General features: G+C 43.5%; 1 long non-coding RNA gene across 2 annotated transcripts; it reads right to left on the reverse strand.

The window, feature by feature from the left end:
• Nucleotides 1-7,206: 7,206 nt before the first annotated feature.
• LOC128352246 (uncharacterized) lies at nt 7,207-15,618 on the reverse strand. Of its 2 annotated transcripts, none has more exons than XR_008320283.1 (3): nt 15,505-15,618; nt 10,322-10,529; nt 7,207-7,661 (listed from the first exon to the last, which is right to left on the reverse strand). It is a non-coding gene; the product is annotated as an uncharacterized LOC128352246 (long non-coding RNA). The 2 variants fall into 2 exon arrangements; XR_008320284.1 differs by lacking the exon at nt 15,505-15,618 and adding an exon at nt 14,240-14,289.
• Nucleotides 15,619-16,825: the final 1,207 nt, after the last annotated feature.

The following is a 16,825-nucleotide window of genomic DNA, read 5'->3' on the forward strand; positions in this document are numbered from 1 at the left end:
CACAGTGCAGGGCTCGGATCTCACACAGGAAGCTGCGTTATGCTGGGTCAGACCATTGGTCTGTCTAGCTCAGTGCTACTACACTTACTGGCAGCAGCTCTGTAAAGAACCCAGTCTCAGCCAGCTAACTCACGAGGGAGGATTTTGGCAAGTCATCCCTCTCTCTGAGCTATGCAGATGACTGGGGTTTTAACCTTTAACTTTTAAGGCAATAAATTAAAGAAAGAAAAAGGAAAACTCTGGGAAGACAGAGGTTCTGGTAGCTTACTGCTGCCACCAAGCACTCTAAACTTTCAGAGACTGGACTGCTGGACTAGAGTGCTTTAGTCCAGGGTCTCTCTTGAACTCATTATTGGGCTAATATAAAAACCTGTCCCCCAAGTGTTTGCCTGCACGTAGAGCTACTGATAGCTGAGCTGAGCTCTTAGAGACACTGTGCACTAGTGGTCTCCCTCCGCCTGCGTTAATAACCAACTCTGAGAGGCTTGTGGGGGGGAAAGAACAAAAACAGTTTATTCAATACTACAGACTGGTTCATCTGGGGCTAAGCTTTTTAGATGCACTTAAAAATGTTTAGGTTGGTTGCAAGAATGTTTCAGTGTGGTGTAGTGGTTAGAGTGCTAGACTAGGACCAGGGAGACCCAAGTTCAAATCCCCATTCAGCCATGATACTTGCTGGGTGACTCTAGGCCAGTCACTTCTCTCTCAGCCTAACCTACTTCACAGGGTTGTTGTGAGGAGAAACCCAAGTATGTAGTATACCGCTCTGGGCTCCTTGGAGGAAGAGTGGGATATAAAATGTAATAAATAAACAAATGAAGAAATAAATGCAAAGCACACAGAAAAGAAATATAATTCCTAATGCAAAGTCTGACTAAACATACTTTCCCCTATGCTAGATTCCGAAGCCTCCAAAGCCTGAAAACTCATAAATCCTGATGAGGTCAAACCTCCTGCAATCCTGTCTCAAGGATCTGCAGAGTCACCATGTGGGAGCAAACTCCATGCTGGATTCCCTGCCCAAGTTAGCTGGCTGGGACCGGGTTCATTACAGGCTCTTCAAAGTTTCAACCAGGAGCCCAGCCCTACCAGGAGAGGCCAGGGAGTGAACCTGGGATCTTCAGCATGCAAAGCAGATCCTCTACCACGGAGCTATGGCCCTATCCCCTTAGGGAGAATATCTTACAGCAGACAGTGCTGACATTCAGTAGCCCATCCAAATGCAAACCAGGGCAGGCACTGCTTAGCAAAGGGGACAATTCATGCTCACAACCACAAGACCAGCTCGCCTTCCACTTGTGCAAGGCATATTCTCCACAAATATAAGTGTTAACTCAAAAAATAAAACTAAAAGTAGTGGATACCCCCTATAAGATAAAAAGCACAAAAGTTCCCTTCTACCCAAACAAGTGAGAGGAATATAAAGACCCCCCAAGCACACAACACAACATACATAATACCCCCTTGAACAGAGTTTTCTGCAGTCTACACCCTCTTTGGGGGAGGCACAGGCAAACAACAGAACAGTACCCACACCACTGCAAAGGGACCATACACAAAGAAAGGATAGGATAGCAAGGAGGCAGACAGAAGGATAGGATACTGATCAGCTTGCACAGGTGTAAGCAGTCGTGCAGTGGCAAATATCTTTAAGGGAGCATAAGTGCCTGAGACACTTCAATCTGCAGCTTGCTCCGAGTCCTATCCATGTTTATTCAGAAGTATCATTATGTTCAACAAAGCTTGCTTTCAGGTAAGTGTGCATAGGATTGCAATTTCACCTCTGCTTTAGACACAATGCCACTTTGGACCAGGCAGTACTCACTCCCTCAGACTGAAAAGTCCTATATAATGGGTAGGAGAACAGGAAGCAACACAAACAAACAGCTGTAGGTATGGTTGGCATTGACCAAGAAACAGATCTTGCTGAAAGCATTCCCTTCTGTCCTCTCAGAGTTTCTGATCTGTATTGGAGCCTGCCCTCCTTACCAGGTCAGTGCTGGCAGATTTTTAATTTCATCCATGGGTAGTATCAGCAATTTAAAAGTAGCTTAGACATAAATCCTTCAGCTATGCTTTGCAGATTAAGTTAGGTGGCATACACTTGACAAATAAAATAGCTCATTTTTGAATGAATTACTTCAACGATTAGCCTAATATGTTCAGAATTGTGAATTACTTATTTACTGCCCAATTCTCAGGAACCTGTGCAGACTGAGGGTTTTTTTTGTGTGCCCTTAATAATTTCTTCAGCCTTCTCGACAGTTAGTGCCAAACCCTGCACTGATAGTAACATAATAGTTACAGCATGAGCTGAGCTGAGGTCCACAGCCTGAAGCTGTTATGCAAAGGGATTTTTAATTCTGTAGCTGTATAGGGGGAAAGCTGCAGAAAGTGCACCATCAGTGCTGAATGATTAAAAAGGGGAAAGTTGCTGTGTGCACATACATGTGTATGTATGTGTACACATTTTTGCCAAAACAGCTTTATTTGTGAGCAGCAGACCATATGCTTGGAACTGTGGGACCACAGCTTCTATTTTGGATACTTCAGTTTGTGGGATCCCAAACTCTGCACATGCCAATATTTGGCATGACTTGCAATTTTTTGCTTAGCATAAGCAAAACATGCTACTCTGATAAAAATGGAAACTGGAAGGGAGTCATCCCCAAAACCTATCTTTGAGGCGATTCTCACGATCGCCAAAAAGCAGGCTAAGGGAGCCTAGCCTGCTTTCTGGGGACCGTGAGAACCACCGGGCTCTCTCAAGCAGGTTACCCGCTTATGGAGCCCTCCCCTAAGCCCAGGTTAGTGGAGAGAGCGCTCCACTAACCTGGGCTCTACGATTGTGTGTTACCGTGGCTCCACACCGCAGCAACTCACAAGGAGACCCCTGACTGGGAGGCTAAAAAGCAGCATCCCGGCTCGGGGGTCTCTCCAGCATGCTCTGCGCACTTGCCCTCTTGGTTGCCCTCTTCTGTACCTTCTCCAGTTCAACAATAACCTTTTTAAGATGTGGTGACCAGAATTGTACGCAGTACGCCAAGTGTGGTCACACCTTAGTTTTGTATAAGGGCATTATAATGTTAGCCGTTTTATTTTCAGTCCCCTTTCTAATGATCCCTAGCATGGAATTGGCCTTTTTCACAGCTGCCGCACATTGAGTCGACACTTTCAACGAGCTGTCAACCACAACCCCAAGATCCCTCTCCTGGTCCGTCACCGACAGCTCGGATCCCATCAGGATATACTTGGTTGGGGTTTTTCGTCCCAATGTGCATCACTTTACACTTGCTAACACTGAACCGCATTTGCCATTTTGTCGCCCACTCCCCCAGTTTGGAGAGATCCTTTTGGAGCTGCTCACAATCCGTTTGGGATTTCACTACCCGGAAGAGTTTGGTATCATCTGCAAATTTGGCCACATCGCTGCTTACCCCTGCTTCTAGATCATTTATGAATACATTAAAAAGCACCGGTCCCAGTACAGATCCCTGGGGGACCCTACTTCTTACTTCCCTCCATTGTGAAAACTCTCCATTTATACCTACCCTCTGTTTCCTGTCTTTCAACCAGTTAACTCCTCTTAGTAAGATTCTTGTTAAGATAGTTAATTAAGATTTTTACTGCCTAAACAACTTTTACTTTCCTGCAATTTCATCCCAAATAAATCTATTGTACTGCATTTACGTTGCCCCATTATTTCCAAAACCCAAACTCTGCTCCAAATAGACTGCTCCCCAATAGTCAAGCTAATTTCCCTACGTTAAGCCAAAAGTATAGCTGGAGTGTCCCAGCCAAGCACTCTGGAGCTGTTCTACTAATAATACACACCTTGTTTAACAAGGTTGTTCTTGTATTTGATAGGCTGAGCCATCACGTACTCTGGTGCCTCCTGAATCTAATAATATTTTGGAGTATGCCAAGTGCTTCACATGTATGATCTTGATTGAACCCTTACAATAATCCTGTAATCTCTGTTTTATTATCTCCATGTTGCAGTTAGGAAGCCAATGCAGAGAGGGAGTGGTATGCCTAAAGCCATCTAATGAATTCATAGTAGGGACAACATTCAAACCAGGGAAGTCCTGATTCACAGCACAGCCCTGATTTGTGGCCGTGATGCAACACCAGCTCAGTCTCTTTTTTGAATACCTGCTTATAGTGTAGTTGTTCTGCTTGACAAACTGAGCAAGGGCAGTTTAAAAAATGTACTCAGATAAAAAGTTAAAATGATGATTTTGAAATATTTATAGTTGTTCATTGCACTACATTTAATAATAGTACAATATAAAGCTGACATTGCCAACATAACCTTAATTTGACATAGCCCATAACTGATTTCTAACTAATGCAAACCAGCTTCTCTATAAGAATCTAGCAATCAAGAACTGAGGAACTTGAAGTCACTGGGTCTGTACACACTGCTGCGAGATTGCCCAGGTAAAAAGATGTTATATGGTTTATGATCTATGGTTTTAGACATTTCTAGACATATCTAGACATTTTATGACACAAGAAGCAAACTGCTGTATTACTAGAAAAAATGACTTCTGTGGTTTTGATAAAGATGTATACATCTGTAAGTAATGACTGATTATCTCTGTTCTGTCTCTAATGTCAATCGAGCTTTATTTATAAAGTGTATCTATAATTGTCTTTGTGACTGATTTTCCATAAGGATGGACTTTGGTGCTGTTTTGCACCAGCCATAAATGAAAGGTCTTTTCTAAAGCAGTTGCTCTAGCTAGCACTTGCATTTCAGAAAAGCCAGCTAAACCTTTTAAACATAGAAATATAACATAACATATTTATGCAATGCTTGGATCCAAATTATTACCCCAAGCTTTTATGGTTCACAGATTATGTGGGAAAGAGTTGCATAAAATGGTACAAACACTGTTATGCTTTTACATTGATTTTGTTTACTACAATGACATTCTTCAGCAATATTAAAGAGCAGAACTTTCTATCAGCATCAAGGTCTAAGAATCTCCATAGCAACCATTCTAGCCCTCAGTCATGCTGGCAATTTCACTGGGAGAAAAATAGTCCGGATGAATCCAAGCTGGCATGGATGTGTTAGAGGGAGCAGTGGTGCTCTCCCACAATAAAGCTTCAGTTCATTGACTTCTACCCCAATATGTGCTAACAGGTCTTTGACAGTCCCAATCCAAAAGTGGGGTGGGAATACAAAGTGAGAATGAATCTTGATCAGACTTCCATTGGGTAACCACACTGGCAACAATCCTTTTGATTCTAAAGGCTTTCCCCCTAGATACACACACTTCCTTCTCTCTTTCCAGGAGAACAGGAAAGGAGTTAAAGCTTATTCAGCTTAACAAACCCTTCAGCAATTGTTATCTAGTATCTGCTGTGTCCTTTGATACTGTCCATGAAAGGAGGTATGGGTTTATCAGCAACACGTAAATGGAATGTTTACTCGCATTACCCAATGTACTATTTTTAGCTATTTTAAATAGTTGTAGAAGGGCTTAAAAATAACCCTTATCAGAAGAAATTGGGTCTAGGGAGCATTTTTTGAAGACCAGCCTTTTTAAACAGGCCTTTTATTTAACTTTTGTAATTTTAAATATTGTAACCTGATTTTGTTTTAAGTAGCTTTTGGAGTTTTAATTGATTTTAATGTTTTATTGATTTGTATTGTTGTTTTATAGTTGTGAACCGCTCCAAGACTTTGGTTTGGGGTGGTATATAAATGTATTAAATAAATAAATATTTGTATTTATAAAACTGTCTTTTGCCAAATGGCCTCAAAGTGATGTACAACATAAAAATACAATAAACCAACATTAAAACATGACTAAATCACAGCAGAGCATAATTGCACAGAGAGTCCAAATCAAAGGTTTGTATAAAGAATAATGCTTTCAGGTGCCTGTGGAAGGCCAGGAGGGTAGAAATCATGTGGACCTCCTCAAGGAAGACATTCCAGAATCCGCAGGTAATAACTGAGAAGGCTCTGGCCTACCTGTATGACTACCAGACTACACACCATGTCAGCATATGGAGCAGGCCTCTTTTGATCACCTTGTCAGGTGTATGGTGGATTTATTATTAGTTTATTATTTTTACATTTTATATCCTGCTCTTTTTCCATGGAGCCCAGAGTGGTGTACTACATACTTAAGTCTCTCCTCACAACAACCCTGTGAAGTAGGTTAGGCTGAGAGAGAAGTGACTGGCCCAGAGTTACCCAGCAAGTACCATGCACAAATGGCCTCTGCGAGGCCCTGGGCCATGCCAGGTGCCATTTGCGAGGCCATTTGCACATGTGCGGTGGCGGGCAACATGTCCGCCGCGCCAGCTTACCGAGGCCCGAACTGGCCAAAAAAGGGCTTAAAACGGATGGATGGTCAGTAGGATACCAGCAGGGGAAGGAGGAAGAGAAGCTGCTCATGAGAGCAGAGTGTTCTGAGCCAACAAAATGTTCCAGCTGCTCCCCAGAACTTTGGACACCATAACAAATGCAAATGTTATTTGTTCCCCCAAATAGTCTCTCTTTCTCCTAATGAGGAGGAGGAGGAGAAGACGATTACATTTGGTCCCCCAAATAGTTTCAAGTTCTCTATAAAAGTCCCTGGTTGGCAACCCTATCCATAGCCCCTGTGGGCACTGGGCTAGAATGCTCATGTTACATGTATGGCTGCCTGGTCTAGACAAGACACTGGGCATATGAGTATGTTCTTCTTCCCCATCTGGCGTGTTATGTGTTTCTTACACCGAAGTAATTGTTAATTTGAGTAACAACAATATGTCTGCCCTTTCAAAATCCTATTGCATTTTGTAGAACCTGGTCCTTAAGCAAGTAATCAAACATAGACGTTCCCTGACTCTGGTCTCTCTTTCATCTGAGATACCCCATACTAGATGGGGAAATTTGTGAAACTATGACAAGCCCAAGACTAGAAGGCCACAAACAGCTAGGGACCAAGGTCATGTGTTTTAAAAGATTTTTAAAACGGGTACATTTCTCTCCAGTTTGTAACCAAATCGGTTATGATGATTTTTACTATGGCTGTACTAGAGCCCTCAGTATGTAGCCCATGAACAGCTCAAGGAATGGCATGGATCTTATTACAAACAGTGTTGAACCCTGGAAAATATAAACATATTTTAATACATTAAATAATCACACAGGTTAGTTTTTGCACTGGCACCGAACAGAGGATAAAGTGATGTGTGTTGATGCTGGTATTAGCTAGTGTGTGCTAATCTTCTATACCCAGTATGTGCTATAATATTCTAAAATTATATTTTCCATCTTAAATTAAAACAGTATAAATCTTTGTAGTGTGATGAGTGTTTTCATATATAAAATGTTATCTTGCTAAATCAAAAGAAAGTGAGGTTCCTTTTACAACTGGTTGGATGATATGCTTTTCTTATTATCCTTAAAATGAAAGATATTCATACATCTTATGTAAGGTATAGCTCATTCCCCCAGGTCACCTCTGTACTGACCTTCTCTCTGATATAAGATCTCAAACTGCTGCAAGATCAATACAGCAGTGAAATAAAAGTATTTAGCAGTCAGGTGTCACAGGAATTTTCTTCAGCCAGAGTCAGACTAATGGATCCAGTAGCAAAGTGCCAGAGCTGCAGTCAATGGATTCCTGGCTCTTGTTCAAGCAGAAAGGCTGTGGACAAAGGGAGGAATGTTCTTTTGATGAATTTTAAGTTGCACATACACAAGATATTATTGTGAGTGTTATTAATGAGCAAAATATACCAATAACTCACATAACATTTGTTGATGTTATTCATTAGTGTGTACATCACACTGTCCGTTAAGTAGTCATATACTTGCTATGTATTTCAAAAGATCTAAATATAGAATCATCATCATTAAGATGTGATTATATGATTTGCAGTTCAGAAAGCCCCATTAGGCACACCCCATGGGCTTGCATCTATCCAGTATGACTTTGACTCTCTTCATGTAACAGCATTCTTCCTGCTGTGTCACAAACTATTTTGTAACACTCCCACTGCATTCAAAAGCAGGACAAAGGACTCCTTGAAAATCAGATCTGTAACCCAGCTGATGATGCATTTTATACTTCATCTTGGAAGTTCCAAATATTTTGGCTAAGATCAAGCAAGCTAATTGATAGGTGCCAGAGAACTGCAAAAGTGCAATGGGATGTTTTTATCTTCTCTATCGGAATCCAGTGCAGTGCAGATATGGTTTTGTGAAAATCATTTTAAAAACCCCATTTTAAATCACTATATTCCTGGCAGGGGTGTAACTATAATAGGGCAAGGGGAGACAGTTGTCTGAGGGCCAGGGGCGTAACTACCATTAGGCAAGGGGAGGCGGCTGCCTGGGGCCCCCCACGCCTCGAGGGGCCCCCCAGAGGCAAGTCACATGTGAAGTGAGTGTGTGTGTATCAGCGAGGGGCCCATCTTAAAATTTTGTCTCTGGGCCCACTCCAGCCTCGTTACGCCCCTGCTTGGGGCCCACTGCCTTGTGGGGCTAACTTGGCCCTGTCCCTGGGGGACTAACTTGGCACTGCCCCTGCTAACTTGGCAAAGAGGCACCTTTTAACATGGTGATTCTCTTTATTTAGCCGGGGGACAGTAACTAGCCCTATCCACCCCAGCATAGTACCTCCAGTGACTGTTGCTGGTGTCTATCTTATCTTTATTTTTAGACTGTGAGTCCTTTGGGGACAGAGATTCATCTTATTTATGTATTATATGTCTGTATAAACCGCCCTGAGCCATTTTTGGAAGGGTGGTATAGAAACTGAATAAATAATAATAATAATTCAGCCTCATTTAAGATTTCTTTACTTCATGAGCTGAGCTTCAGTGAGGGTGGGGGTATTTTAAAATCTTGTCTCTGGGCCCACTCCAACCTTGCTACGTCCCTGATTCCTGGAGTGCCCAAGGATGCATGCAATCCTAGCATATTTGCTAAAGAAATGTTTGCCCGGGTCAACACTGATGGTATTGTTGGATTGTAGGACGAGTTGCATTAATAAACTTAATAAGAATTTTCTTTTCCATTCTGACTTATGAAGAGGTCTGTATAACCTGAAAGTTTGGTGGGGTGAATCAATGCTTATATTTAATCAACACATTCCTGGTCAACCTCCATTTCTCCACAGAGTGAGCTGCAAGGTGGATTGATTATTTCGCATCTTGACACAATGCATATCAAGCTGGCTTGGAAATGTTGTTTATGACAGATTTAGTTGGTATTGTGTCCTGCTGGAGGACTGTGCTAGTCCTATGGCAAGGCTTCACTTGTAAGAGAAAGGCTGGATCAACAGGCCAAGATCACAAGCCAGAATGCCAGATCTATTGAGCAATAAGTGTGCTTCAAGGTCAAACGAGTCAGAGTCAAGAGCTGGTAAGTCAGGTATATGCAGGAGCAGGTGTGTGTGAGTCAAGGTCAAAGCAAGCAAAAGGTCAAGCTTGTAAGGGGCTCGTCTACTTGGGAGCAAGGGCTTATCCAACGGTGTTGCTTCAGCAAAGTCCTGAATCAGACTGAGCAGACTGGAATGATTTATACCTTTTCTCCCAGAATTTGAGAGGAAAGTGAAGTGCCCTTTTTATCAAGGCTTTTGGCCAACCTAATGGCTCAGCAGGGAAGTAACTTGCCTAGGGAGCAAGAGGTTGCTGGTTTGAATCTCCGCTGGTATGTTTCCCTATGGGAAACACCTATACCAAGCAGCAGCAATAAAGGAAGATGCTGAAAGGCATCATGCCAGTCTGTGAAGACAATAGTGAGCTAGATAGACCAATGGTCTGACTCAGTATATGGCAGCTTACTATGTTCCTATCATCTCATACTGCATGGGAGATGGCAATGGTAAACCCCTCCTGTATTCTACCAAAGAAAGCCACATGGTTCTATGGTCGCCAGGAGGCTTTACACACATGGCTTTGGGCTCTAATCTACTCCTGAATGGAGTGTGCCAGTCCACATTTTAGCTGCACTTACTCCGAAGTCCCTGTGGGCTTTCAGGGATCACTACAGACATGACTCTTCCCCTCCTCTCATTTGAGGCTGCACATTCTGGCGTGGTCTGAAGTATGTCTGGCTTTTAAAAATCCTCTAGTTTCAGAGGTTTTTGGGGAAAACCTGGGGTTTCTGTTATGCCCCAAAGTTTCTCTTGTGATATGTGGGGTGGCCATGCCCATAGCTTGGAAGCAGACTGCTCCCCTCCACCCCTCTCTCACATACACACTGAGCTCTGTTTGCTACTATGTCTAGAGGCTGCTCTCCTCCATGTAACCTGAGCTGATTTCATCGGCTGCATTTTTCTTCATAACCCAGAGAAAGCACCTTGGTATGTGTGACATGAGGTGATGAAGGCTCACGCTCGACTCGGTCTTTCTGGAAAGGGCTTTCGACTGTGTTCATTCTGTCCCGAGCTCCCTCAGGCAGCGCTTCCCTCTTTCTTGCATCGCTTGGAAACTTTCTTGGGTTTCATTCGGGCTTTTGTTCTCTTACACCCTCACTCTCTTTGCCAGAGGCCCTGGGGCTTTGGTGCCTGCCAGAGAGGAGAAGGAAGAGAGAAGCAGGGACTGCACGCAAGCGGAGTTCGGATGGGGTGGGGGAAGAATTCAGTGCTTTTCTTCTCTTGGTGCCAAAAGTGTGCGTCTTAGCAGTAGGGGTGTGTCCGAACCAGTCTGGAGGCCATTCTAAAGGCCTCCGAACTGCCGGACCGGTTCGGACCTGGCCAGTCCGGGTCCGGGTGTGGGGGTCTTCCTTTAAGGGCGGGAGGGCTTGCTTACCCCTCCCGCCTCTGCCCCCTCCAGTGCCCGTATTCTACAGTGTAATTGGGGCGCTGGAAACCAGCCGCCCCCCCCGCGAGCGGATTAGGGCCAAAAGTTAAACACTGCCACCGTCCCGCCCCCCTCCCTCCCACCCGCCCCCCCGAGTGCTCACCACATTGTTTTCTAAAAAAGAGAGGAGCTCGCGGACAGAGCTCCTCTCTCGGCAAAGTCCCAGCCCAACTGGGGCCTTGGGCGCGTGCGCGCACGCGATAGGACACCGGATGGAATTTCCGCCGGAGGCCCGGTCTACCCGGCCTCTTCCCGGCGGGTAGACCGGGCCTCCGGCGGAAGTTCCATCCAGTGTCCTATCGCGCGCGCGCGCGCCCAAGGCCCCAGTTGAGCCGGGACTTTGCCGAGAGAGGAGCTCTGTTCGCGAGCTCCTCTCTTTTAAAAAGTATTTAACTTTTGGCCCTAATCCGCTCGCGGGGGGGGGGGGCGCGGCGGGGGCGGCTGGTTTCCAGCGCCCCAATTACACTGTAGAATACGGGCGCTGGAGGGGGCAAAGAGGCGGGAGGGGTAAGCAAGCCCTCCCCGCCCTAAAAGAAAGGCCCCCCTTCGGTGCCGGTCCGGACTGCTCCGGACCACGCACATCCCTACTTAGCAGCGCCCTGTGGAAATGATGTCCAATCTGCCACCGCTGCTGCTGCTGCTAAGTATAGCTCCTGTCTCTGAGCCTGTGGAGAAAGGAGACTCCGAAGGAAGGGCAACTCGAGGGAAGCGGGGCGGCGGCTTGCCTGTTGGCAATCACTCACAAAGGCAAGGCTTGGCAACGTTTCATGCCATTCTTCCACTCTTCCATAACGAGCTGTCAAACTACCAACAACAACAAAAAAAGCTCTCTCACCTCCTCCTCTTATTTGTGATTGGCTGGAGGAAAAACCTAAAACAACCTGGTGGAAACACACAGGAAAAAGACCTGCCAGGAGAGGTCTGCCAAGATCTGCCAGAAACTATGTGAACTATCCTTTTAATCCGCCGAATTAAACATCTTGTGAATCTGCTGCAAAGAAGATTTGCTCTTCAGATACCCTGAGGCATAAAGCCATGTGTGAATAACCTCCAGGAGTCGTCACCGATTTGATGGCACAACTTTTGGCCAATGAGCTGTCCTTTGCTCTTTTTAAACTTTTATCTGTATTTGTTTTGTTTTTATGTTTTTATGGATTTGTTTTTATCTTGTTGTTAACTACCCTAGGGTCTTAGGACAAAGAGTGGTATATACATATAAAAAATAAAAATAAAAATCCTATGAACATACTTTGGTCAACACCTAGCATATAATCCTTTTCCTCCTATCTGATCTATGCGGTTACTGAAATAACATTTCTAATAATTTCTTATAGTAATTAAGTTGTCATCTGCTTATTTTATAGCATCCCCCAGTATCCCAGGTTACTTTTATTGGATTCCGTATATTGCAGTGTGCCATGGCTTTACTTTTTGTGTTATCAGCATGCACCCTATTGTTGCATAATCTTCCAATCGCAGTGTAATTAGCACTCTGAAAGAGCATCTCTTCTAGAAAGCTTGAACCATTATCACAAGAAAAAATAAGTGTCCTATTACGGACTCCAAGGGATTAATTTCTCTCCCTGGGGTTACATTTAATTGAGGGGGATGACTTATAGGCCACAGGTGTTGAAGACTGATAGGAGAAGGTGATTTTAAAAGTGCACATTTTTTATTCTGAGATCACTGCCCTAAACTGGTTCAAAATGCAAGAGGTTGAATAATGATAAAGAATAGTTTAGGGATCTTGCTTAAATTAGGCAATTAATAGATCCTAGAACAGGAGATTTCATGTGCTTTGCGTATTGTTGCTATTTCTGCTCTGCTGTACTTACTCATGAAACCTGGTTATATTGGAATACAAAGCCTCAAATTGTATTACAGAAGTTGTCAAGCAAACTATTTGTGTTTGGGTTTAGGAATATTGTTTGTTTACAGTCCACGCTAACAAAATGGCCAAACTTAAGTCCAATTTACTAATTTATTAGTAAATTTATTATGTGGAACTAATAAACAAAGTATAAGTCCTACATATAAAGCATCATCAAAAGGTGGAGATATATGATGCCCTGACTTATGGTTTTGAAATCTGAGTCACTCACACTGTGGGCCAATGTAAATGTAACACCACCCAACTGCCAACCACAGTAAAAGGATTAGGAATGGACCATGAGATTGTGCGTTTGCTGTCCACAGCTTCTCCCTCCTCATGCACATTCCTGCATCTCTCTTAATCATGGTTTTGTCAGGCCTTGTTCAGGCTCAGAGGCAGGCTGTAGTAGCCAGAGTGGTCCGATTGCAAAACAAATGGTCAGAGGCAGGAGAGATCAAGACAGACTGGGGTAAAATGCAGTGGCAAAACTAATCAGAGGGAGGCTGATGATGATGATGATGATGATGATGATGATGATGATGATGATAATAATAATAATAATAATATATTAATTAATTATAATTAATATTAATTGATAATTATATATAATCATAATTATGTTATAATTATAATAATCCTTTATAATAATAATATTTTGTAATCCTCTGTGTATCTAATAGCTAGCATTTATAAGCAAACCATGTAAAAATAATGAAAATGAATATTTTTCAGAGCTGGAATGGATATGACAGTAGATCTATATCTGAAGACATTTAGGCAATACTGCAAGGACACAGTACATTTGATGTTTTTAATCCAAAGTTACACAAGTTGGTGAAAAAAACATCCTGATTTACCTGCATAACTATCTGTGGTACATCTGAGGCTTATCCCGGTCTGATGAGCAGCTACTGACTACCAAGGCAATGTCTTGGGCTGTGAGTGTCTTCCCACCCTGACCCTCCCCAGTTATTCATGCCAAAGGTGCCCAAATGTTCTATCTATCCATATATCCCTCGTATTTCTATACTGCCTGGCACAGAAATCTCCAGGCAGTGTACAACATAATATAAAACAATATAAATATGTTTTGACTATATGCACCTATGCACCAGACTACTTCCAGCTGGTTGGTATATTTAATGTATATCACCTATTGGGAAATACTTGTGTAGCACATAATCATAACAGCTATGTGAACTACAATAACATTATCACAGTAATTATAAAAGACTGAAATTAGAGATCCAGAGTGGCTGCCATTATCAAGCTTCTATGCTTGCTGCTTCATACTACCATGCATCTCCACTGTTATTAAATATATACAGCTGTGATCATGAGAATCCATGGTAGATATTTATGATAGATCATGTCACTTATGATAGAGTGACAGAGAATGCTCACAACATTTGGCTACATTGTGAGTTACTCACACTGGGTAAAGCAATTTATTTGAAACTAGCTTGATCCGCGCAGAGCATGTGCGCGCTAGTACTTGATTGCTCCCCTCACCCCCTCACCCCCTGCCACAGACCCACTCACCTCAGAGATTTCTCCACCTTCACCTGAGCTGCACTCCTGCTCCTCCTCCTCCATCCCATTGTTTCCATTCCCCTCACCCCCTTTGGCCGTGGCTACAGTGTTGCTGGTGCCTATTGGCCAAGCTGCAGCCCCCTATCCCCAGAGACATCCCCACCTTCACCAGAGCCCACTCCTGCTCCTCCCCACATCATCATCATCATCAGCAGACCGGGCCCTTCCTCGCTGCTGCCACTGCCATGGCCACACGTTTCCCTCAGGCTGCTGACAGGCTGGGGCCCGTCCCTTGCCTGCCTCTGCCTCCCTCTGCCAATGGCCTTGGTAGCCCCAAACAGTAGCAGTGGTTGACTGGGCCCTTCCTTGATGCCGCCTCTGCCATGCCACTTGTTCCCCTCAGGCTGCTGACAGGCTTGGGCCCATCCTTTGCTCTTCCTTCCTTCCTTCTTTCTTTCTCTCCCTTCTTTTCCTCTCTCCTCCACTACTCACTACTCGCTCTTCCCTTCTTTCTTCCTCTCTCTTCTCTCTCTTTCTCCCTTCCTGAGTTAAACTCTATCTATCTATCTATCTATCTATCTATCTATCTATCTATCTATCTATCTATCTATCTATCCCTAAGTACACCTATAACAATTATAGTGAAAGAAGAATTATCTCCTTCTCTTAATGAGAAGAATTCTCATCAGCAACGAACTCTGATATACACAGTGGTGTTAAGTAGATGTGTTATTTAGACCCTTTTCGATATGATCCCTCAACTCTAGCAACTTCTGGATGATGCTGTTTCAAGATGGTTTCTGGCCCAGTTTGGGGATTAAGATGGCCCTTAAAGGATCCTCTCTGGGAGGTAGGTGTGGGGATGCATCCCTCTTGGTTCTGCCGGACTTCCCAGTAGCTCTCAGTACCAATCAGCCATGGTGTCCTTCTGAGCTACCATGCCAGGATGGGTGGAAGGCCACCATTTTGTGCTAGCTTTACATGTACCTGGAGGTCAGGACCCAGAAGGTGGTGCTAAGGAACCAAGACTCTTGTCTGACCTTTGGCCATTGGCTTTTTTTGACAAACAATGTATCTACAGAGGAGGGGATACTTTTCAGTGTGAGGGCTAGGGCTTGCCTGTGAGCTTCTGTTGATGTTGTTGTAACTGAGGAAAGCATACACATGTATATAATGTCTGAAGAAGGCTCACCTGACTTCCAGATTAGACTACAGAAATGCCTTCTAGATGGTGCTGCCTTTGAAGAATAGCTATAAACTCTTCACAAACTTACCTGCCAATAAAGCCCTGCTAAGACATCTTTTGGGGATGCCAGCTGAGTATCTGCTAGAAACAGGGCCTTTAAAAAAAAGGGCTGGTATTACAGAATTCTAGGAAGCTCACTTCATTCTGTCTCTTTCCCAAGGAATCAAAAATCATTTGAGAATAGGTCAGGTCTGAAGCGAAGGAATGAGCTTATTTAGTGTTGCAGCTGTTTAGGTTATTTGGTTGTTACTGATATTATTGGCCTTGCTTAATTTGTTGCTTGATTAATATTCTAAATTATCATGGATGAGAAGTTATAAATTCCATAAACAACTAAATAAAATGAGATGTCCTGAAAATCCTGAATTAAGCTAAATAAAAATATGTGTAAAATTTACATATTCTGTATTTCCTTCCTTCCTGTACATCTAACCTAGCCCAGGAAATATGAACTCGGATGTCAGGCACACACAGAAAAGACACTTGCATCCTGAGGTAAGGGCTAGGTTGTGTCCAGCAGGGGGGCAAAGGAGGGGGAGCTGCAGGAGGCGGCGGAGGGGGTGGGGAGTAGAGTTGCCAAGAGACAGCTCTCAGCATTGCCAAGCACTTTGCTTGATTGCATCATTTTCTTTGTTAGTTTGTTCCAATGTGCTTTGCCACTGGTGCAGGGCCTAGATAGGTGGACTTGAATGGGAATTTTGTCCCTCAGGTCTGTTGAATGGGAATTCAGTGTTGAATGGGAATTTTGTCCCTCAGGGATTTTTGTTCCTCTGTGGGGCTTTTGCAGTAGGCAGAAGCTGGGGGTTAAATGAGGAAAAATGGTAAAGTGAACCCAGAATCCACATGTGGAATGTGCACGGGGGAGGCACTTTGAAGGAGTTTTAAGGGGTCTGTGTACTCAAATGAGGCCTGCAACTGGAAAGGGAGGTATTGTTCACTGTTCATAAATACAATGAAAAATATAGACTGTGTGAGGAACAAGAAAGGCTTGAGGTGGGAAGAAAAAAAGAAGAAAGAAAACAGAAAATAAGTGAAACTGAAAGATGCAGGATCCAGAGGCAGTAAAGCAGTAAATCAACAAAAACAGACAGTAAAAAAGAACACCAATAAAAAACTTAAAGAACTGAATCCGACAAACAAGATGGGTAACAAAGTGAATCAAAGAGGAAGGATAGAGAGAAACCTAGGCAGTGAGAAAAAGGATGTGAAATAATAGAACTAGAAAACTAAAGTGATTCATGGGGGGAAGAGCTAGAGATGGAATTTATCTGACATAAACAGGAGTATTGTAACTGGAAGTAAGAATTTCCAGAGTGTATAGGAAAGACAGCAGAGCTAGCAAGGACAGA

This window comes from Hemicordylus capensis, chromosome 3 (assembly GCF_027244095.1).
Source record: "Hemicordylus capensis ecotype Gifberg chromosome 3, rHemCap1.1.pri, whole genome shotgun sequence".
Classification (NCBI taxonomy): Eukaryota; Metazoa; Chordata; class Lepidosauria; order Squamata; family Cordylidae; genus Hemicordylus; species Hemicordylus capensis.